This window comes from Ornithodoros turicata, chromosome 2 (genome assembly GCF_037126465.1).
Source record: "Ornithodoros turicata isolate Travis chromosome 2, ASM3712646v1, whole genome shotgun sequence".
NCBI lineage: Eukaryota > Metazoa > Arthropoda > Arachnida > Ixodida > Argasidae > Ornithodoros > Ornithodoros turicata.
Window position 1 is genome coordinate 128,903,412 of NC_088202.1, and position 25,033 is coordinate 128,928,444.

Consider the following 25,033-nt stretch of genomic DNA (forward strand, 5'->3'; position numbering starts at 1 on the left):
TTTACCTACTTTTATATAGTTCGAATCGTTGGATTTCAGAACTTCACCTATTTCTATTCTATGAGCTATGACCGATGGCTTTGGATATCGCTCACCCCACGACTCCAGCCATAAGACTTGAGAGCCCTGAGAAGAGCAGTGGAAGTACGGGAATGAGACCACCTCGTTGTCCCCTAATATATTTTTTCAACCGCTGGGGGCACCTATGAAGTGACTTGTCAGCGAGAAAGCCGATGATGTTTCGTGTTTTTTCAAGTTTTTATGAAGTTCTTTCGAAAGTGAGACCCTGGAAATGAAACTCTCCATTCATCATCTTAAACTAAAGCTGTTATTCTTCCATTCACGTTCGTTCCCAAGCAGAGGAACTACAGGCATCACGCTTCAATTTGCGTCCTTCCTATTTCCAACTTCACGGGCGCTGCCTGTTCCATTCACGTTCATTCCCAAGCAGGAGAACTAAAGACATCACGCATCCTTCCCCTTTCCAACTTCATCGGCAGTATGTGTTGCTTGCGTTATTCACGTTCGTTCCCAAGCAGGGGAACTACAGACATCGTGTTTGAATATGCATTCTTCCTCTTTCCAGTGTACCGCCATAACGGCGGAGAATGACCCACCACATCATCATCCCACTTATGTGTATGTGTGTCCTCTTGAGAGTGTGTTCTCTTCTCCTGTGCATCACGCTTCAGAGTCTTCGTCTACCAACCTCTTACTTCTCCCATCTAGCGCAGTACAACCCATGATGCTACACCAGCTAGCCCAAAAAGGAGCCTTGTTCCTGTTTCCTCACAGGAACTGAAATTGCATGTATTAAAGTAGCGCAGAAGTCATTTTTAACACCCTGTTTTCTTCATATAAAACTGTCAAGTAGGCCAGTAAGATGCACCATGCCAAGTAATTCACACCACAGAGTCATGATTATCACAGAAATTGAATTTGAAGTACGTCGCAAAAAGCGACCGTGCGCAACGGCGGTGGAGAGCAGTACCAGCCTGTGATCTGCCTGGGACCTGGCGCTGACGCTACTGGGATCACGCTTGCTGATTGGTCCAGAAAAATGTCTGCTACTCCGCTGTCGTCTGCTACTCCGCTGTCGTCTGCTACTCAGCTGTTCGGGGTTTTGGAAGAGCATTGCTCCTGGTTCGGTCGCTCCTTCTATCCCCAATTCTCCGGGAGAACTGGCAAAACTGGTTTACGGTGGAAAAGGGACAAGGCGTTGACCCCTACTGACCGGCGAACCAGAACGAGTTTCCCCTGTAACGTCGTCGGTGACGTGGCATCATACCTTCTCCTCCTTGTTATACCTGATGCGCAGAGCCATGTTTACGTGAGTTTTTTCTGGGAAACAGATTACACACATCAAAACATTTTGCGCTATTTGGTAACATGACACACACACTTTCATCAGACGTCTTAATCTGAAAATTTTTTGGATGGCCATCTGTACTCCTTTAAGAAATGTATGTCCGAACAAGTATTTTGCTTTCCACACTCGGAAAGAAACAGACTTCAATGAAAAGCAGGAGGACACAGCATATCAACTGCAGCCCAGTTCGACTGGAAAATGAAATCTTAAAAGCTGCGATAGCAATATACGAAAGTTGCTGTACCTTCTTAGGGTCGACGTGTGTCTGTCTAAGCCGCGGAGACATGAATGTTAGGTAACGAGTTGCCTTGTAAACGTGTGACATGCAATATTTTCGCTAAATGCGAATTTCGCTAATTTTGCTTCTTTCCAAAAAGCAGGCTTTCCGGGCCTGCGATTTGGATCAAGCCAACAACATCGCGGTTTAGAGCAAAACGCGGTATCAGCTCACACCCTTTTGTGGTATAGAACTTTATTCACGCATTTTTACATGAGAACACATCCCGATGTACATATACTTCTACTCAGATAAAATTGTGTACGCATAGGATAGCAGGTGGATCATATTTATGGTCGGGGAGCCCGAGCTTGGCACAGACAAAGAAAACAACCACAGACTACAAGCAGGGTGTCGGAGCGAACGAAAAACCAGAACCGAAAACTGAAAAAAAAAAAAAAAAAGAAAACAGCTAATTTGGTGCAAACCAGAACGGAATCTAAACCGTATACTTTTTTTTTTTTGGCTCTCGAGGGAAACCGAAAAATTTCTCTAACGGTTTTCGGTCCAAGAAAAAAACTTCGCCGGTTTGGACTACGAATATAGGCGAATGAAACTGACGTCGTGTGCTTTGAAGCCATGTCACGTACTTTACGAAGGTTACGGTTACGGTGGAATGTATGTCGGTATGCCATGACCCTAAGGCTCCCTTTGTAACGTTCTATCGTTCGCGCACAAAGACCTAGAGATACATGTGACCGGTTGTGACTCTCTAGTCTCTACCAACGTGCCGTAGTGTTCGTTTTAATTTCATCCGCCCAAACTCTCCTCAACTAAACAGCACCCCAGGGGGCTACATAACGGTTTCTCTATCGGTAATGTCGCGCAACTCGTCCCTTGTTTGAGAACTGCGAAGCTGAATACATTTACATATCCGCGAGGGCAAGCGCGTAAGAAGTGACGCCTCTTTTGTGAACAGGACACGAAGAATGAAAACGGAGCCGTCGAGCGCGTTTGTGAGTGAAGATGTTCCTCGATTTGCGTCGTACTCGTGCGGTGGTGCCTGCTGGCTCGCAAGCAGCAACAGACATTCCGATGGGACGAGATCGCACCAATCCAGCAAGACTTTACGTATGACATCACGACAAACAAGTCCGTCTGTGTTATTGCTTCAAGAAAGAAGAAAGCCTATATTTGAACAGACCTACAGGAGCCAGGAGATACCAATTTCATAGCTGCCTCTTCATATTAAATACCATGCATGCGGAATAAACAGGCTTACAGTTTGCACCAGGAGCGGAACGGGTTAAAACCAGTATGAAATGTTATTTTTTTGCTCCGGAGCAGAACCGACCGGACCGTTTATGATAGAACCGGAACGAAAACCGGACCGAAAAACGTTTCGGTTCGACACCATGACTACAAGTGCGTGACCAAGCTCAAGTTTCCCTCCTCAGGAATCCTACTGCGCCGTTGTAGATATTCACATTCACACTGGGCATTCACAAAGAACATTTTGCTATTCAGTCCGCTGCTGCATGTGCAAAATATCCGAATCACGGTGCTCGAGTGTTGTTTTCTTTGCCTGCAGGTGCTGCGGTCGAGGCGGCATGTGGTCCCTCCTGTCGAGGTGCGGGGCAACCTCCTACACTCTTAAAAATGAACTTCACCGCATAGCACGCTCCTAGCCAACCATCATCTCAAATGATATCGTTATCTACCCTGATTTGTTGAAAACGGGAGGCGTACGCCTTTTTGTGACAATTATGAACAGCATAAGTGTCACAAGAAAGGCGTACGCCTCCCGTTTTCGACAAATCAGGGCAGATAACGATATCATTTAAGATGATGGTTGGCTAGGAGCGTGCTATGTGGTGAAGTTCATTTTTAAGAGTGTAGTACTCTATTCTCCTCAAAGTAATCGACCTCCATTACTTTGTGTCTCGCGTGTCATTGGTCGTTACGTGAAGAAGGCGTAAAGAACAGAAATTAATGTCACGCGCCCTCAGCCAATAGTCGAGCACTTGATCCTGCACTGTTCATGCTTTATCTACTTCATCACGGAGTTTGGGGGATCAGGAGCTCGACTATTGGCGTTACATTCATTTCTGTTTTTCACGCATTCTTCACGTAACGACCAATGCCAGGCGACACACAAAGTAATCGCGGTCCAATTCTTTGACGAGAACAGGGCCCCTGAATTCAGTGGGACACTAGATCCCAAGCGGCACCCCCTGACATCCCCTCACCACCAATTCATGCCCGAATCCCAAAAGTTCGAGGCAGTCACTTTGAAGTCATGTCGTTTTGAGTTCTACCACATCAATTTGACCGATTCAGGAAAAGGGTTTATGGTATTTTATTCGCGTACGGCACCTAGATAACACTTTGGCGCTTCACCTCCATGGGAATTTTGCGCCCCCTTCACAAATTCAGGGGGTTACAGCAGCCCCTGTAACTCCTCTTCTGCCACCCCTGCTGTTCACCGCGTATTCTATCCACTGCATCTTCTTGAATCGCCCGAAGTATATGATGGACACCCTTCGCCACTTCGCAGTGCTTGGTTGTCACGGCGGCACCAATGTATTCCCCCTCTATGATAGAGGGGGAATTCTGTGGCAATTTGCTGGAAGGGTGCAAGTCACTCAGACTCGCAGTCTTCCGCTAGGGACGTTAAATGTGGTGTGCTGTGCTTCGAGATTTCGGCGCATGTTAAACAACCCCCAGGTGGGCAAAATTGATCCACAAACCCGACCAGTGTGGCGTTATCATGATCGCAATTGTCTCGCGACGTAAATCCCGAATTATTAATAATATTTTAAGCATGTCTCGTGCGAGTAACAAAGTTGTTAATAAAGGAGTGCGCTACATGTGTGTGTCTTCGTCTGGTTTTAGCGCTTTTAATTTCATGATGTCCTCGCAACAGACCCAATTCGACGTTCTACGTAGACATAGAAGTTTTCATCTGGCTGACCACCGTTCTACTGCAATGTGTCTGCTGTTAGGGTACAGGTTTAAAGTACCACTACAGGCTAAGAGACGATATTTCTTTTATTGTAAAAAGTCAGCCTCCTCTCAAAGGCTCGGTACACAAAACATAAACGCTGCCAGAGGACATAACGCACTAACACGAATTTTTCGAAGAACCCGCAAAACTTCGTATTTCGGATTCCCCAAGAGTAGGTGATGTCACCCTGAGCTCTCGCGCCTGTCTCCAAGCAACAGTTCGCGCCTTAGCTCTCCGCCCCACGTTAGAAGACTGGCAGCAGCTGCGAAATCGACTTCCGAAGAGCAATGTTGTCGGACGCGTTGGTGGATTGGGCCACCCCATAACGTCATAATTTTCAAAACTAGAAATTAATTTAATGGTACTTCCGTGTCCCATAGACAAAAAAGAGAAAAACTAGGGGAGAATACATGTAGATTGCAATGGCATGAATTGGGTAGGAATATGCAGACACGAGATTTAGTCCTCAGTGCCGCTTTCAACGTTATCGGGATATATTTCCAAAAGAACTTTGCGGCCAGCGGAGTTTACTACCAAGCACTGAAGAAGAGTTGTACAACCAACGACCAAAGTGCACCTGATCAGGCACTACCTCGTGCCATGGTGGAGTATTTAGACCAACAAATCGGAAGATGTGGAGAATACAATAGGTAATACCTTTGGCATGCAGTCTTACCAAGTGGGGTCGTGCCCAGACTGTGTTGTAGGCCTTGTTGTGTTTGCGTGTTTCACTGTAGGTTTGCTTGCCTGCCTTGAGTTTCGTGCGCATGCTAATGGGCCCTTGTATTGATCCCGCATCGGTTTGCGCGACACTGTGGTGGTTCGACAGAACAAGGCTTTGAATGTTCAAGGGTCCTGATGATAACCCCCTTAATTTTTTTTCTTTCATATCCGTCCATCAATCCATCCTGACTCTGGAATGATACTGAGCCCGACACTGTGAGCTAAGAATGCCACAGGAGAGGCTGCAGGGCTTCAATGTGTCCCATTTTCGTCTTTCGTTTCTTTTTCGATCTGAGGTGTGTCCAGCTCGATTGCTGCATATGATTTTAACCGCTGCGACTGATTCCAGCATGAACGGCGTGCAAAGCACATTACACAATCTTGCTTAAACTATACTTACACAATGTGAAAGTTTTCTCTCTCCCACATGATGTCAGAAGAGCCTCCCAGATCTGTACCATAAACTCCGGCGATACACCGTGACCAGTGAACATGTACCGTAACTCACATGGTTCATCCACTCTGTGACCACACGTAAACCTATCATCCGTCTCGGGCACCAACCCTATTCGTCGGGCGCATAATCCTGTTAGGAACATGTCTTCTACTGGAATCCAGCTTGTGCTTGCTGAAGCACGCAGAAGATCACCTACCAGGTCACCTGACATCAAGTACCCTGCGCCAGCAAGAAACGGCGGATGTCCTCTTGGAAAACGGCTCATATCTGCCGCACCAACTGGTTTACCATCGCGGGTTAAGATAGGTTGCCCCACATGTTGTTTTATGCACCCTGAATCCATCGCTTCCTATCAGCCATTGCTGTGTGGAGATGATGCAGGACGTTATCTAAATTCACGTACACATCATCGTCCGTCTTCATGATGTGGTATGCACCGGAACAGAAGACCTTAGTCCAATGTAGCATCATGATTGTCTTGAGGGTCAGGTTGTTGTACGTGTCATTGAAACTTCCTTGAATGATATCCCCGTGGACATCTGCTTCTCCAAGTATGTCCGAGTCCAACGGAGACTGGCCGAGTAGAAAGAGCACCTTGATGCCACGCTGTTGTAAATAAGACGGAATAGCCCACGAGGAACGGATGGCGTCGCGTGCAGAGCGGTGCGAAGGAGCACTGGTTACAAATACTACGAGCCTTGGGGAAGTGTTTGGAGGGCGGCAAATGCGGGAGCAGTTGACGTAGAAGGGGTAGATGTAACGGTTCAACTTGTGCCTGTATTTGGAACGAACAGCTTTGGTGGGTGGTGGAACAGGCTGCTTCGGATGAGACAGGTGGTCCCTCTCTGGAAGGTGGGGTGTTGTCCATAGAAGTAGTACGCCAATAAAAATGAGGAGGGTATAGAGTACGATCTTGTTGAGATGACATCGTTTGGAGATAAAACAGTGCATCCTTCCCTGCAATAGAGAAATACACGACAAATGAAACTTCACAGATACTCTAACGTCAGTATGCGTGGCAAACAGTAACACCAGGCATATTTTTCTTTCATTTCCAATTTCAATTCCAGTAACTCCAGGCAGTATTAGCGTTTTCTTTTTTGATTGCAGTCCAGCCCATAGGTTTCTTAATATGTCCCCCCCCTGACGATACCTTCGAAATCATGATTCTAATTATGTGGATTATGGACCATTATATGGACCTGAATGTCTGGTCCGGAATAAGCTAAACACAAAACAAACAACAACAAGAAAAGACAACAGTAAGAACAACAAGTCTTCAATAACAAATACGGGGCATTAGTTTCTGGAATTATATACCTCACAAACAGAGAGAGACCAGAAGATTGGTCATCAAGGACACTTGTTACGGCCACCCGTACAAAAATGACTTAATAAATAAACAAATAAGTAAGCAAAAATAAACTTGGACTTTTCGATGTTGGACTACCTAAGCAGTCCCTGTTCGACAGCTCTCGAAAAATGTCGTTAGAATTATTCCTCATATAGCGATATATCAACATTTCCTCTGGGATCCCAAAACACAAATTTCTTTTGGCCGAAGATGTTTAGTAGCACAGCCTAAATGTAAGCTGGTACAGGTATCCGACAGGTTAAGCGGTAGTCAGACATGGCCACCAGACGTGTCCACCCTACATGGTCTACAATAACCAGTGTTGTACCTGCTACCAAAACGAATAACGGAATACCCGCTACTCCACAAAAATGTAGCGCAATACTAGCGTCGCTACAAATTTGAAAAAGTAATGTGTTACCGCTATCAAGTAAAATTAACGTAAATACCATGCCGCTACTTTTACGCTACCGTACCCTTCTCTACGCAACAGCTTACCGTAGGCACCTCGTTACTGAATGTGTCTAAAGACTGTGAAATATTTATGTTCCCTCACACATTACCAGCACCAGCATACGACATAAAGCGTATAACTTCTTATAGTCAAGATATATTGGCCTCTTGAGATGACGCGCAGTTGAGACATAATTTAATGCACGCAGTGCATATGTTTATTTAACGATTTTCCTGCCAGAAAAATGTTTCGAACACAAGACTGTTTTTCTGCCATAACACTATTTTGTTCGAGATATCCCAACCTGAAACTTTTCCGTCTGCTTTCTGTCGACGGACCACTTTTCCCTGTGATCCAGTGGTGCAACTGCCTACATAAGCGACCACAAGTCATCAATAGCTACCAGGTGGTAAAAAGGTGAAAGAAGGGCATCATGTAATAATGACTTTGGACAGGGTAACGCCTCCTCTGTTGGCATACTGCATCAAAGCTTAGTATCTACAGGAATTAGGAGTTACTGTTGTTGCCTACCCCCACCTTCTATTCTACCAGCCATACGACGGCTTCTCTTACGAAGCGCTTGATAAAACGAAAAACTATTTTGAATACCCTTTTTCCTCGAGCGTACCCACGAGAGATTACCTCCACCGTAATGAAGCATCTACAGAAAAAAATAAAAATAATTGCATTTTTGACTGTAAGACTGTATAAAACGCAAAAATACATAGCAAGAATACGTTTAAGCTTCAATAGCAGCTTTTCTCTAAACATGTCAAACAATCAATAACGTTTTCTCTAAACGTTTAAGCTTCAATGGCAGCTTTTCTCTAAACATGTCAAACAATCAATGTGCTGCTGTTGTTCGCCTAACGTGAGTATAGGCCTTAAGTCTCATTCATTACGGGAAAAAATAAAAGCAAGATATGATAAGAAAACGTATAAAATGCAAGAGACTGTATAAAACGCAAAGATACATAGCAAGAATATGTTTAATGCTAACGCATTTCAGCCGCATTGATTACATTAATCGTCCTTTTTTTTTTTTCAGTAGCGGACTAGCGATCCCGCCTTGGTAACGAAATATGTATTTCTGCTACAGATCTTGGTTGCGGCTGACTCTTTCTCCGCTACCGCTACTTTTCATAATATGGAAGCATGGAACGCAGAGAGATAAAGCGAGGTAACGGCGAAGCAGAGTTTTTTCTTTCTTGTTCTTTTAGTTTCTTGTTAAACAGCAAGACTGATGTGACGATCTTCCTCGATTTCACGAATTTTCACAAGCTAAGGGGAATCGAATATTTAGGAATATGTAGTTTATGTTACTCTGTGCCTTTTTAAAGTTTTTTAGCTCACATTTACGAAACTGCATAATAATGGCTACGAAGATATAGTTTTCGTCATACAAACAGTTCCAAACTAGTGCGAGCGTGTTGATAGCACATTTCAAACTGCTTTTTGGGTGCAACTTCGTCGTTGCAAAACATTGCATTGTTGCAACTTCGTCGTTGGGCTTCGAGCCCATTTTTATGCTCTGGTAGATGAGGAGCTTTCTACGTCTATTGCCGCATAAGCAGATCGCGCATCCAGAAAATCCATCCAGTCCGCATCCAGTCAAGGCGCATCCAGGCAAGTCCAGGTGCATCCAGTCCGATTCGGTATTCGTCATACCATCCGCAGGCGTAGTACAAGGACAACACCTTGCGCATCCAATCTCATCAACACCTGTGGGACTCTATGCTATCCTTTTCTTTCTGCAGCACATCGTTGATTTTACCCTGCGGGAATGGGCAGTCTTCACTGACTCGAAATCGGCATTGCAAGCTATTGAAAATGCGAGGCTCATCCCAAACCCTAGTCACGGATGCGTTAATGACTTTGTGGCGGCCCGGTGACGACGATGACTACGTGCCTCTGCTGCCACGCGCTACGGCGCTGGCACAGCAGTTCTACGGGCACCGTCCTAGCGGGAGGCCACGTCCATCTGCCCGCTGGGACATTCCATCATCGCCGGTCAGGACTCATGTAGGGGAACACCACCTCCTCTACAACTTACCACCATGTGTACGCAGCAGGCTACAGGCTGGTTCATTAGCGTGTTCCAGCCTATCGTGGTCTGGTGGGGAATGAGCAGCCGAACAGCGCCGCAGAAGCAGCTCTCTCGTACCCGAAGCGGACTAGTATTGCACTGCTGTGAGGAGACTGTCACTTCATTCCGCGACGCCTCGTGACACCCCTGGCTTCCCTCCAGTTGAAAACCGGCATTCTCCCTCCCCCCTTTGCTATATGCTGAGCAGAGTTGATGCGTTTCCAACGGTCGCTTCCAACGCTCCTTTCCGCATGCCACGAAACACCTCTCGGCAATATGCTGCATTAATTCGTAGCTGCGACTCGATGTGGCTTTTACAGCTCAGTGGCGTTACCAATTGAGACAAGTTGATTATCCCAGATGCTGTCACTGCAGTGCTCTAGAGGACCTCGAGCACATTCTTCTTCATTGCCCACACTACCAACCTGCCCGAACCGCACTCTCCAGGTCTCTTAGTCAGCTGGACTCTTGCCCATTCTCTCTATCAAAATTACTTTGTCCCTGGCCGAATCCAGCCCACCAATGCTCTGCGCTCAAAGTTCTTTTGAGATTTTTGGACACAATAGGACATCGATCCTTATTGTGAAGGGGCTCATTATTTCATTCCTCACATCACCACCAGCAATGGGGTAGAGTATCGCCTGTGGCGATGAAACATCATCATAAAATAAAGTTGTTGTTCATTGTTCACAGCAGAGAAACAAAGCGTCGTGTCCTTTGGAACAGGAATACAAAAATATGTTGAAAACGCATCAAGATATCGGCATAGTGATTGCACTAAAAACTCACTGCCGACTTTACTCGAAGGCCGTGGATCCCAAAGTGTGGCCCGCGGACCCCCAGGGGTCCCCAAGACCGTTCGTAGGGGTCAGCGACGATCGAAGGCTGGCGAGTGCAGGTCACGTCATCTCTGAAGGGGACGATATTTTTTTAATTCTGTGCTAGCGCCGCGAAGCAAACTGTGCTCATGAGCGGCATGCAGTCGTGGACAGATAGAGGACAGCTTGAAGCGGTGGGGGACAAGGGGTTAGTGTGCGTCGTGGGCCGACTTCAGGGGAAACTGAGCCGACATTCGTCTGGAAAGTCTTGCAGAAAGCTCAGCGAAAACTCCAGACAGCACAGCCGGAGCGAGGATTCGAACTCGCGTCACCAAGCAGTCTCGGCGTGGAAAGTGATCTTCGTAACCACTATGCCAGAGGAGCTGGTGGGACAATATTGATATATGACGATGTATGATATTAAAGGAGGCAACAGTAGTAAGCACAGTCCACCAAGTATCCATCCCGTTTAGTCCGTCTATCTCACAAGTATACGTCCCATTTCTGCACTGTTTTTTGTTTTGTGTCAATATGTACCAACTCACCCACACCGTTGCTTTGAACTTGTGTAAGCTAAGGCAATTCTTTCTTGCCACCATTGCTTCACTTGCGGCACGGACACCTTAGAGCAGCGTTTCCCAAACTACTCGTTGTGTCGCACCTCAAAAACCACTGAGAATCCCTGACTATCCTTGCATTTTCTGACCAAGAGCGAGGTAGGCTCCGCCTCCTCAATGCGGGCCAATATGCAGAAGGATGCAGAGGGCATGCACTTCTCAAGCCTCTGCTCTCGCCTAAGAGATGGCGCAGCATTTCCGTTGTTTCGCGTGTTGCAAGGCTTCTACCATTGCGCATTAATCAAACCAACTGCGTCGCCGTCCGTTAACCAGCAGCTGCTGCTGTTTTGCGTGCCGCAAGGCTTCTCCCATAGCGCACCACTCTGACCTACGGCTTCGCCGTCCGTTAACCAGCTTACACGCGACTCCTGCTTAGCCTCTTCCCCAGTTCTGTTACCATTGTTTAGCGTGTCGGAAGGCTTCAGCCATGGCGCACCAATCTAACCAACAGCTGAACGAGGCTTAGACAGGAGTGTAGCTACCGTTATTTCGCCTGCCACAAGGCTTCTGCCATGGCGCACCAATCTAACCAACAGCTGAACGAGGCTTAGACAGGAGTGTAGCTACCGTTATTTCGCCTGCCACAAGGCTTCTGCCATGGCGCACCATCCTAACCTACAGCTTCGCCGTCTGTCAACGTGGAACCGAGGCGAAGCGGGAGTCGCGCATACCCGGTTAATGGATGGCGGTAATGCGGCAGGCAAAACAGCAGCAGTTGCTGGTTAACGGACGGTGAAGCAGTCGGTTAGATTGGTGTGCTATGGCAGCCTTGCGACACGTGAAAAATGGTAGCGCTGCGCCATCTCTCATACGAGAGCTGAGGCTTGGGAAGTGCCTGCCTCTGCATCCTCCTATTGACTCACATCCAGGAGGCCTCCACCGGGAGTTCACCAGCTTGAGCCAGAATGACGATGATGATTGAGGTTTATGGTGCACAAGCAACTACAGCTATAGTGCGCCAAAACTGTGGTGAAAATTATGCCTCGTTAAAAATCACATGACTATGCAAAACAAATGCGACACAAAGCATGATGTGATGTGATAAAAAACGTAGGACTATATAGCTGATAGGTAGCCGATATATCTAAAAAAAGTTGTGAATCCTAAAAATGGCTATCAGGGCTCATCGCCCAGCATGAGGGCTTGGTGGAGAGGTAAATTGTGTTTCTAAGGCTCATGAAAATGCGTTGACGATGGGACTCATGTAGGGGTCACGTAATAAGAATGTGGAGTACAGAGAGTTGTTCCCCACAGTGCGTACACTGAGGGGGCTCCTCTCTGCGAAGAAGAAGTCCATGTGATAGGTGGGTGTGTCCAATCCGTAATCGTGATGAGATGACCTCATGTATACGACTGCCAAAAGCCAGACTTGCCGTGTTTCAGCCATTCTTGGAGCGCCAAAATAGGCGGCGAGGGCTTTGTGCAAACAGTGTCCGAAGGGTATTTAATGACGTTGTGGAAACCCTATGTGCAAGATTGAAGGCTGTAAAGGGCAGTCGCCCTCACCAAAGCCGCGTGAACGGCCACAAGGGAGCACTGATCACAGCCCCATCCTAAGCCAGAAAGATGTTGAATTGCAGGAGCCATCGCTGCAATTTAGTTTCAATGTGCTTGTAGCGCAGCCATCAAAAGATGACGACGAGCGCTCAGCTAAGGCGAGCGCGAGGAGCGACAATAAACCTTCAGGTTGTTTCCAAACCTTCGCAGGCTGCGGTAGTCCTTCTTCTCCCTCCGCCTTGCCTGCCTCATTGGTGACCCGCGTTGAACATACGCAGCCTTTGCCTGAGTCGATGGCATCACCCTCAGGCAATCATTCCTCCAGCGCAGATGATCCGCCTATTTCGACGACCACTACGCTGCGGTTGCCCCCTTTATGGCGCCAGAACCCGCGGTCCTTGGTTCAGACAGGTCGAGGCCCAATTTCAGCTTCGACATATCCAGTCCCAACAGTCAAAGTATTTTCTCGTTCTGGCTGGTCTTCCTCCGAAGTCGCGGCCAGAACTGGACGATGTTCTCGCCGCAGTTCAGCTCGATCAGGCATACGACGTTCTGAAGACCGCCATCTTGGACAGTATGGAAGTGTCCGCACGCGCTAAACTCCAGCAGCTACTCTCTGACGAAGACTTGGGCGACCGAAAGCCATCGCAGATGCTCATCGCATGAAACAACTCCTCGGAGATTCTGCTACCGAAGCGCAGCAACCCATCTTGAGAGAGCTGTTCTTTCAGAGACTTCCGCAAGCGATGCGTGTGGTTTTGGCAGGGTCGGAAGATTTTAATCCTCGACCGACTGGCCACGTTGGCTGACCGATTGCAGATTACTCAAAGCCCCCTAAGCCGTCCATCATGGCCGCAGCCACCTCGGAGCAGTCCCCGCGCTTGGACCGCATAGAGCTCCAGCTTCAACAGCTCACTGATGCCTTGCAGTCTCTCACGGCTGCCGGTCCTCGGCGCCGTAGCCGTTCCGCTCCCCGATCCCGCCGCCGCTCATCACCGACTCCTTCTCAAGAACCCCAGGCCGCTATGTTACCATCATCGTTCTCGGCACAGAGCTCAACGTTGCGTCCCACCCTGCGCTTGGCAGGAAAACCAACGGGCCGATCACTGATGGCGGCAGGCGATCCCGGCCCTACTCCCAGCCGCCTCTTCACTATACGCGACCGCATCGCGGGCTAATCGTCTTCTGGTCGACACTGGCGCTGAGTCAGCGTAATTCAGCGTCTGCGGCTGATCGTCGCCGTTCCCACTCCGGCTCAAACCTTCAAGCCGCAAACGGCACGGCGATCAAGACGTATGGGCTACGCTCTTTTAACGCTCGACCTTGGACTGAGGCGAACTTTCCGCTGGGTGTTCGTTATTGCCGACGGTCACGCAACCCATACTAGGCGCCGATTTCTTGGCATTCTTCAACCTTGCCGTCAATGTCCGCCATCGCCGCTTATGTGACAGCACCACTCGCTTCAGGTGACAGGTGCCTCGTCTCCGCAAGCTCCGACCGGTATCCGCGCGCTTCGTCCTCCTTCGCCAATACGCCGCGCTCCTGGACGAGTTCCCGGACATTACGAAGCCCTGTAACCTGAAGGCCGAAGTCAAACACAACGTGACACACCACAATCGCTACCACCGGCCCTCCCGTCTCTTCTCGCTACCGCCGGCTCCACGGTACTCGTCTTGCCATAGCCAAACGAGAGTTTGAGCATATGTTGGATCTGGGCATCATCCGCCCGTCCTCCAGTAGTTGGGCATCACCATTACACATGGTACCGAAGAAAGACCCAGGTGACTGGAGGCCGTGCGGGGATTATAGAGCCCTCAACACCAAGACAATACCGGACAGGTACCCGCTGCCCCATATTCACGATTTTACGGCTGATCTTGCGGGCTGCACAGTATTTACCACCCTGGATTTGTTAAGGCTTATCACCAGATCCCTGTGCACCCGCCCGATATCCCGAAGACCGCCGTTATTACACCCTTTGGGCTATATGAATTCGTGAGAATGCCATTCGGCCTGCGCAATGCAGCGCAAAGCTTCCAACGGTTCATCAATGACGTGCTACGGGGATTGCCATTCGTCTATGCATACATAGACGATCTCCTTATTGCATGCGCCTCCCAGCAAGAACACGTCGCTCATCTCCGCCAAGTGTTCACCCGCCCTTCAAGAGCACGGCCTGGTGATCAACATAAAGAAGTGTAGTTTCGGACAAAGCGAAGCCCAGTTCCTTGGCCATCACATCGACCAGCACGGCATACGCCCGCTGGAGTCGAAAGTTCAAGCCATCCGCGATTTCCCGCGCCCGCAAACAGTCCGACAGCTCCGCAGTTCTTGGGCTTGCTCAATTTCCACCGTCGTTTCATTCCCGCTGCGCATTCGTCCTACATCCCCTCACCGACCTCCTAAGGGCACCGAAAACCATCCACTTCCCCGTTACCCTGGTCTCCGGAAGCAGAGAGTTCCTTTCAGGCGGCTAAACAAGCTTTGGTGAGCGCACTTTGCTCGTTCATCCAATTCCATCTGCCCCAACACGCCTGATGACGGACGCTTCGACCACAGCCGTTGGTGCTGTTCTGCAGGCGAGTGGCGGCCGCTCGGTTTCTTCTCCCGCCGCCTCAAGCCCGCTGAGGCACGCTACAGCACGTTCGGCCGAGACTTCTTGCCGTCTACGCTGCTGTGAAGCACTACCGTTATCTACTGGCTGGATGTGCATTCCATGTACTCACTGATCACAAGCCACTGACGTTCGCATTCATCGGCAACCATTCCGGCTACTCCGAGCGCGAAACCCGCCAGCTGGCGTTCATATCTGAGTACTCTACGGACGTTCGCCACATTCCAGGTGTCGACAATTCGGCAGCTGATGCCCTTTCGCGCATCCACGCCATCCCGTTTCTGCCCTCTCCTGTGAATGCCGCCCAGCTTTTGAAAGCCCAAGCACAGGACGCAGAAGTAAAGGACCACCTAGCCGGCGCATCGTCTCTGCAGCTCAAGCCCGTCTACCTACCCAGCTTGGAAGACCCCCTCTTGTGTGATGTGTCCACGCCCCGACTCGACCATTCGTCCCCGAGCCTTTGCGACGCAAGATATTCGCCGAATACCACGACATTGCTCATCCCGGCGTGCGCGCGACGCATAAGGCCATCGCCGATCGTTACGTCTGGCCGGGAATCAACAGGGACATCCGCAGGTGGACCCAGTCCTGCATCGCTTGTCAGCGGTCGAAAGTACAGCGCCACACGAGGACGCCTATTCGGCCGTTCCCGACCCCAACCGGCCGGCTTCCACCATCTTCACCTCGATTTAGTCGGCCCACTGCCCATCTCTCATGGCTGTCGATACCTTCTCACGGCAGTCGATCGATTCACGCGCTGGCCAGAGGTCGTCCCCATCCCCGACATAACCGCTGACACCGTCGGTCGCGCCTTCCTTCTTGCCTGGGTCGCTCGTTTCGGCTGCCCTGCAATCGTCCACTACCGACAAGGGCAGGCAATTCACCTCACGCAGCTTCTCATCCCTCCTTGCTGCTATTGGTGCACAGCACATCACGACACCGCTTACCACCCTGCGGCAAATGGGATGGTTGAGCGGCTCCACAGGCAACTGAAAGCCGCCATCTGCGCCCGCCCCGACCCCACCAACTGGGTCGACCACCTCCCTTGGGTCCTCCTTGGCCTCAGGTCCTCCCTCAAGCAGGACCTTAAGTGCAGCTCCGCTGAATTAGTCTTCGGCTGCCCATTACGGTTACCTGGCGATTTCTTGAGCCACCCTTCCAGGCACCCTCCCGCAGGTGACGACTTCGCCAGACAAACTCAGGGATCACTTCCGCACATCCAACCGGCTCCGCTCGGCAACCTTTGTACAGAAAGATATTCGTGCACCCCGACCTGTACAAGTCTTCCCACGTGTTCATCCGTGCCGACCACGTGAAGCCCCCGCTTACTCCCAGTATACACAGGCCCGTATCAAGTCCTCTCCCGCGACGATATACGTCACGGTCGACATCAACGACCATCGTACAACGGTTTCCCAGGACCGGCTCAAACCCGCATATGTCGAAGCTATCACCTATCCGGCGCAGCTTCCCGTTCTGCCCCACACGACACAAGGGCCGTCCGCCTAACCGTCCTCGACAAAACGCTGTCTCCTGGCGCTCTCCAATGGTCACGCACCAGTGTCTAGGGGAGGAGCCCTGTAGCGCAGCATCAAAAGATGACGACGAGCGCCTCAGCTAAGGCGAGCGCGAGGAGCGACAATAAACCTTCAGTTGTTTCCAAACCTTCGCAGGCTGCGGTAGTCCCTTCTTCTCCCTCCGCGTTGCCTGCCTCATTCTTAATGTGGCGAGCCCAGCGCAGGTCGAGTCCAGGACCAACACCAAGGAAGCGATGCGAATGTTACAGGCTGGAGCTTCTTTGCACCTACCCAAAGAGGGAATATTTCTCATAGCCTTGCGGGTGAAAGGGAGCTCAACGCCACTCTTCGGGCGAAAGGTCCATCCCATGTCGGTGAGGCACAGATGGCCTTCAATTAAGGCGAGCTGCAAACTGCGCTGAATGGCTGGTCGTGACGAGCCTACTGTCCAAAGGGCAACGTCGTCGGCATACACAGAGATGCTACTTTGCGAGGAATTATCGGCTTTAGCCTGCATTACTACATTGAAGAGTGTCTTGGACTCAGAATGCTTCCTTGGGGTACGCCTTGATGAACGGGATGCGTAGGACCTTTGGCCGTGGGATGCGCGAACAGCGACAGTCCGGTCGTAAGGAAATCGTGGAGCCAGCTGAAGAGTCGACCAGACACTCCAAAAAAGCACAAGGCGTGCAGTGCACAAATGTGCGAGACGGTATCTATAGGCGCGCTTGATGTCGAGGAAAACTGATACAACGATCGCCGATGTGCACGAGCATGTTGGGACTGTAGAAAACGAGGTCAAGAACTGGATCCATGGAGCTTCGGTGGCGACGAAAGCCTGCCATTTTCGTGAGGGAAAGTACCTTGCTTTTCGAGCCACCAGTCGAGACGATGCAAAACCATTCTCTCCATCAGTTTTCCCACACAGCTTGTCAGGCTCACAGGGCAAAAAGAGGACAGAGCATTTGGTGGCTTGCCTGGTGGTATCAGGACGGGAACGATTAACGCCTCCTTCCAGGTAGTTGGTTGTAATCCCTGTTGCCAAGACGTGTTATAAACAGGGAAGGGTAACGGTAATGGTAACGAAAACAGAAACGGTATATTAAAGTAACGATAATGGAAACGGAAACGCCTACCAGGTCCTCCATTACCAGAAACAGAAACGAAAACGAATTTATCATCCGGTATTGAATTCGGGTAATGGCTATTCCTGTTGTGCGATGTCATCTGAGTGACTTTCTTTTTTTTTTTTTTTTGTTTCTGTATTGTGATGACTCCACTCCCTGTAATGCTCTAAATACTACACGGGAGCATGGAAAGAAAGCGCAAATTGGACCTCGAGGGCTCATCCCTCACTCACCTCGCCCCAGTGCTCATAACTCCATGACAATCAACACATGACTATACTCCACCATAGCACGAGGATGCCAGCCAATGATTTTTAGTTACTTATTTGTACTTTTTATCTATTTCACTGTGGCCATGGCAGTATTATTTACTATTGAGAGCGTCCGCCTATGAATGCGACACTGCATGGATGGAAGTTACGCCCATCCTGAGTTGTTGGACACCGAGTGACTGAAGACTGAAAACATGTTCCTACATTCATAAAAAACTGACCAGAATTTTTTTATAAAAAGCTGTGAGAGCAGCGTAGCTGTTGTTTTGCAGTTGAGTTCTATGACCAGGCGGACATCCTCTGGAACAGAGTATGTAACTACCAGAGGACTAATTACCTGAAATTAATTAATTAATCTTTTAATTAGGCCATTTCGGGCAAAAGCGAGATAGCAGATTGAGAGACTATCCTCGTTGAACACCTTTCCACGTTTAAAAGATCCTGAAACACGCACATGCGCTAAATATCCATCCCCGAATTTCGGTATGCAAATGAGCCAAAACTGAAACTGCGGCGACCGGGAACGCGGGGAGTACAGCGCTCATTTCACGTCAGAGGGTCACGTGATTTGGAGCGGTGGAAATAATGGAGTGGGTGCCGCTCAGCTGTGCCGATAAACCCCTCTCCGGGCCAGATAAGCCTCCTTCGGCATGAGTGACGCGCTCCTCAGGCGCGCTTTTTTCGATTTTGGCTCATTTGCATACCGAAATTCCGGTATGGATATTTCAGTGCACGTGCGTGTTTCAGGATTTTTTAAGCGTGGAAAGGTATTCATCGAAGATAGCCTCTCAATCTGCTATCTCGCTTGTGCCCGAAATTCCCTAATTAAAAATTAATTAATGAATTTCAGGTATTCAGTCATCTGGTAGTTACATACTCTCTTCCGGAGGATGTCCCGCCTGGTCGCAGAACTCAACTGCAAAACAACATCTCTGCTGCTCTCACAGCTTTTTTATAAAAAATTCTGGTCAGTTTTTAATGACACATCCCATATATATACATATATACATATTTTATCTTGCAGGATGTGCGCATCCCAACGACGTAAAATGACTTGTGTAGTGTGCACGCGTGACACCGAACCAGCGCTCAGGCAAAACAGGGTGCTGATAGGGCTGGACGGGCTGTCCTACCGCAGCTCTGTAAGAACCGTTCCATTATCGGAAACAGTAACGGAAACGAAACCGAAACGAAATTGAAAGGCCGGTATCGGAAACGAATAACGGAAACGAAAATACTATAGCCAGTAACGAAATGGAAACGGTAACCAAATACGCCCGTTATCCTTCCCTGATTTATAAACACGAAGGAGAGCTCGGAGAGACCGGCCGTCAAGGCTTCGTAATGCGGCATAAGTGATGTTATCTGGTCCCGGGGATAAGACAACATTCACAAGTTTCAAAGCCGTCTTTAGCTCGATTAGAGTAAAGTCGTGGTCCATAACCTCCGGTGGATGGGGCCAGTCTTGGTGAATTCGGCAGTCAAGCTCTGGACAAAACTGCTGTGTACCGCAGTCGTCGAGGCAGCCGCCGGTGCCATATAGGACGACGGAGAAATCCATCGCTATCGTGTTTTTGTCTACACCCTTAACGATAGCGAATGCCGAGAGAGGATTCTTTTTTTGGGGGGAGGGGGGGGGGGCGCATCCTTCAGAGCTCGAATTGTCCTCCAGATCTTTGTGGCCGGATCAAACGGTGAAAGGTGTTGACAAAACTTACGCCAACGCTTCGGTCTTCTTTTTTAAGTTTTCGTGTTACTTTAGCTTTCATCCGGCTGTATGCTATCCGGCGGTATGTGTCTTACTGATTAGAGTTATGACGCTGTCCATCGCTGACCGGCCTGGGCGAAATCCCGCCATCTCCTCGGAAAAAAAAAAACGTGCTCTCAAGGTACCAGCTCAGGCGATTGAACATCATACGTTCTAAGGTCTTCCCCACACAGCTTGTAAGAGCTATTGGGCCGAAAGAATCGATGTGATGCGGCGATTCACCTGATTTAAGTAAAGGGACCACCATCGCTGTCTTCCACTCGTTAGGGCCTTCCCCTTGGCTCCAGCTGTCGTTGAAGTTTCGTAGGAGGGATGCTCGCCCTGACAGGGGAAGATTCCGAAGTGCCTTATATGTGATCTGGTCTGCTCCATGGAGGTATGCTGAGGAGAGTCCCCGTAATGCAGAGTCGATCTCGAGAAGGGTAAGAGGCAGGTCCAGAGCCGGGTCTTTCGAAGACTGCATACCAGGTGGAATACTTTGAGCTGAGAGAGCACGACTGGAGGCTGCGCTGTGAGGCGCACGCAATGGTGCTCGAAAGGCACAGTTCAGAACGCGAGGTGGCCAAGGACAGGGAGCGGAACGGGTGCCGTTGAACCACAGGAGTAGAAAGTCCCTTGAGTACTCCCCAAATTCGAGACATCGGGGTTCGGGGAGACAGGGATGTCGAAAAACGGCGCCAATAATCCCGTCCGAGTTTACACAAGTGCCGGTGGGCAGCCTTCTGCACCCGTCGCGCTCCTTGGCGGTAGGTGGGTGCGTCGCGCACGCCGTTCTGCGCGGCGACGGAGGGCACGGAGCCGCTCGTATTCGGTGTCCACTGCAGAAAAATGAAAAGGAAGCCGGAATGCCCTTGTAGCCTCCTGCGTCGCGTTAGCCACTGCGCGACGGAAGTCCTGCTCATTTCGGAGCCCACCACTTGAAGAAGCAATCTCGACGGCGTCTTGATAGTGTTGCCAGTTTGTCCGTCCAATGCAAACTGAGGCAGATGACTGACGGACATGTTGTATGCTGATCAAAACCGGTAGATGGTCCACTAGCAAGGGTGTCAGCATCCACGCGCCATACAGACCAGCGGGCTACTGATGGCGATGCAACGGTGAGGTCAAGACACGATGAAAGGTACGTGGTGTGAATAAACGTCGGAGAGCCATCATTTAGAACACGAAGACTCCTGTCGGCAAGCAGACCCGCAAGTATTTCACCTCTTGCATCACAGCGTGTGCTGCCCAAATCACAGTGTGGGCGTTGAAGTCCCCACAGAGCACAAAAGGTGCGGGGAGTTCATCTATAAGTGTTCCCAGTTCGTTCACGTTATAGTTGACCGCTGTCGGGAGATAAGAGAGACGATTGTGAGGTCAAAAGGCGCAAAGCGAAACTGTGCAGCAGACATATTCACCAATCCCAGTCACACGCAGATGGCGTTGGATGACTGGAATATCAGAACGGGGGAAACAGGGGGTTAGTATGCGTACTGGGCCGACTGCTCCCAAAAGGCAATCTGAATTGACACAAAAAAGGAAAGAACTGAAACTTGACGACGTTCCGACAGTGTTCCACAAAGGGAGCCAGCAACTTCGACAGCAAGTCACAATGTCTACGTACTTCTTCAGGATGCAGATACACGCATGTTTTCAGGGGAACTGAGCCGACATTCGCCTGGATAGTCTTCGGAAAACCCAGGGAAAACCTCAGACAGAAAAGCCGGTGACAGGATTCGAACCCGTGTCACCTCCCAGTCTCGGCGTGGAAAGTGATCATCTTAGGCACTATGCCACGGGAGCTGGTACGAATAGTTACGTATGTGGTTATGCCGCTTTAAAATATCCTACGCTGTGCCGTGTAGTTTCTGAGCCAGCCAGTTTTTATCACCTTATTTCTCAAAATGATTCTATGATTTTATTCTTAGTAGTACTGCGGGGGCAGGCACTCTGTATATCACAACTTTAGAGCATCTTTGCAACACGTTTACAAGTATTCTGCTGGTTTTGCTTCAGAATCACAAGAAAGTTGCTATTTTGAAATTAATGATAATAGGCGCGGGTTACATATTACATATTTCGGCTGCGAAACCTTGTCCAAGCGACAACTATGCGGCGGAACGCTTCGCACATGTGTTGGTAGTACACAGCCATGCTCACTACTCCAACTCAAAGTAATGTTGGAAGGCCAAAAGTTTTGTTGTGGGTGATCAGCACAGAGCAGATGTTACACTGAGAGCCACTGTTCAAAGATTGCGCAATAGCCATAAAAAGCACAGAATTTATGGGCACATGATTTACATGTACGCTCTCCATTTTTATCTATGCACAGACTGGTAATTTATTCTGTTAGATACATCTTGTGCACTTCCAAGAAAAATTCTATCTTCAAAATAAGTGAAAACGATTGCAAAATGAATTGCGAAACGTAAAACTAACGATGAAGAACCTTAAATTTCACAGCGAAAAATCCTATTACCCAAGCTTATCAGCTTCCGGGGAACACGCATGCGTTTCCGGTAGACGGCATTAGAGAGTTTTAGTACGTCGTACGCTATCACCTTTGTGTACGCAATGGATAGCGTTGATGGTGGTGCGCAAGCGCAGCGCGAGAGCTTTGCGCAGAGAGCTTCGCGCAAGGCGCGCAGGACCACCAACGCTATCTGTGACGTATACGCTACCGCCTTTGCGTACGATGTACTAAAACTCTATTAGTGAGTTTCAGTATACCGTTGATAAAGTTACCGTCTCTATCGGAACCAATCGCACTCGTACGTGACTCAGAATCTTATCCACTGATTGGTTCCTGTTGATACGGTGAGACGCTAGCCACGTTATCAACGGGCTGCTAAAACTCTTTATTATCTTTACTCCTCCAACCGTCGAAATTATCATACTAGTTACGTGTAACTGTCTATAAGCCGGTTTCACACTACCGTGTTTGTCGTCCGTTTGCTTCAAAAACACAACCTAAAGGCAATCGAGCTGAAATTGCATAACCAACATAAATGCAGAAGTGGAAATCATATGCCAGTGGCGACGAATACGCCGAGTCAGGAAAGACCTACAAGCAAGCGAGTGGGACGCCATCAGGAAAAGTGAAGGCGAGCAAGATAAGATAAGTAATGCTTCTTTCGTGCACACAGCGGAACCTATGCCTACTCCTCTTCAAAAAGCCCAATCAGTGAGTATGGAGACAGCGGAAATTCTCTCTCTTCGGAGTAACGTCAGCTGCGGTACTGGCCGCTGCGGTCCTCCTTGCTACCGATAGGAAACCAGGCTAACGTGTTTCAGTTGTCACGAAGACAGAATATATGTATCAAGTACCCCCCCCCCCCTACCTTCACACTGATAGTATCACGGTTTCAAACTCCAATCAGAAGCACTTCCTAGGGATTAAACCGTGGAAGAAGCATAGTCGTACACATGTGGACACAAGGTGACGTCAGGTATTGCTGGACATATTTTTAGTCATTTCTTGTTCTGTTCTTCTTGAGTTTCAGTTGAGTTTGATTATAGAAAAAAAAAAATGAAGATATTGAAATCGTGTGCTGCTTCTTTTTTGTAATATACAGACCGCTTGTGTGACAAATCACATGGCAAAACGTCCCGCATCAGCGCGTCTTTGCAGAAATAAAAGCATATGCGCAGAATATGAGAAAAAACAAGTACGAAGTGTACGGAACCATTATGTATCCTATAATTGAGCCGCTAAGCATGCCAAGCCCATCGATAGCCTAAATTTTCAATACCCTTTTTGCGCAGTTCTTAGTTTTCGCGTACTTCAAAATGCCACCGTTCACGGAGCACTGACCTCACGTCCTGTGTCTGGGATATGGGTGTGGAAAAGCGGAAAAGCAGACACGCCGCGTCTGTTAGCCTCACCTCCCCTGCGTTGGAAAGCTGCCAATTGCAATTGCAACACTAGTAGACACGAAAGTTAAAGCACAAAAACTTATGGAACACAATTTTTTTTCTTTCTCATATTTATAAATGGGAATAGTACATCGTCCTGTAGCCATGCTGAGAATCTATTAAAAGACGCTCGATATTTCTGCTTTCTTTTTGTTCGGGAATTCAGACGAAAATGTGCGCAAAGCACGGTTGCAGAACGTCGACCAAAGCACGGGCACGAAACTCGGACAAGCGTTGAACGCGTTTTCCAGAGTGATTCTGTTTTGTGCTTTTGGCATCGTATCGCACGCAAACTTGGACAAATGCTGAACGAATATCTTCCCGTTGTCATTCGCAAACAGTGTAAACTACATATATATCGCTGCTGATACCGTGAGGTATCGTTCCTGAACAATCGTAACACCGTTATAGTTTCTGCAGGCTTCAACCAAAGAGGTGTACACATGGAAAAGTGCGCAAGTGGATAGACGGTCGATTCACCACTATTCTCAAAAGTGCACAAGACACACAAGTACAGTATATAGCATTACATACCTTTCAACGAGAGGATCAACGTCTGCAGTAGCCAGAGGGACGCTTCTGCAGCACGTGCGCAGTGAACAATGCCTTCAGCGCAGCGGGAAGTATTTGTCGGGGAAAGTGGCCGAGCCACTCTCGTCTCTGACCTTCCTGACACCGTGATATAAAGAAACGGTGCTCTTCGCGCTCTCCATCAAACCTCTTTCCCCGCTATGTTTAGTAGCCCGACGTTCTCTCTGCGTCGTCTGTTGAGCCTGTGTGCTTTGACAGATATGAGCACTCAGGTTTCTTCGCGACGGCACTGAACACACGAATGAGCAAACGGCGACCGGAACGCGAATGGCGGGAGATTTTCGGTAGTACACCCCGCCGGGAGTTGTGTGTCGAGATTCGAGACGGAAGACGTTTGGGTCAGCCGCGAGGAGCGTGAGATACGCTTGTTCTCCAAGCCGGATAATGGGGGCCCTTCGTGGCATGTGGTGTCGTTATGAAGTGATTTGTTCATTTTTTGCTTCGACTTCAAGGCGACGCGAGTGGTGCATCTTACAGTGCTCTTCGTCGTGCTTCGTGCGCAAGAGATCATCATAGTTTGGTTGAACATGTTGTCCATATGAGTGCAGCGGTAAATTAATCCTCATGCATGCATTTACCCCGCTCATGCATGTGCGTGAGCAGGGTTTAGATGCGTGGGATGAGCAGGATGTGCGCGAGCGGAATATCTGT

At 49.0% G+C, this 25,033-nt stretch overlaps 1 pseudogene; it reads right to left on the reverse strand.

Moving 5' to 3' along the window:
• Positions 1 to 4,619: 4,619 nt before the first annotated feature.
• Positions 4,620 to 24,643, reverse strand: LOC135386107 (beta-1,3-galactosyltransferase 1-like; annotated as a pseudogene).
• Between the last annotated feature and the right edge of the window lie 390 nt (positions 24,644 to 25,033).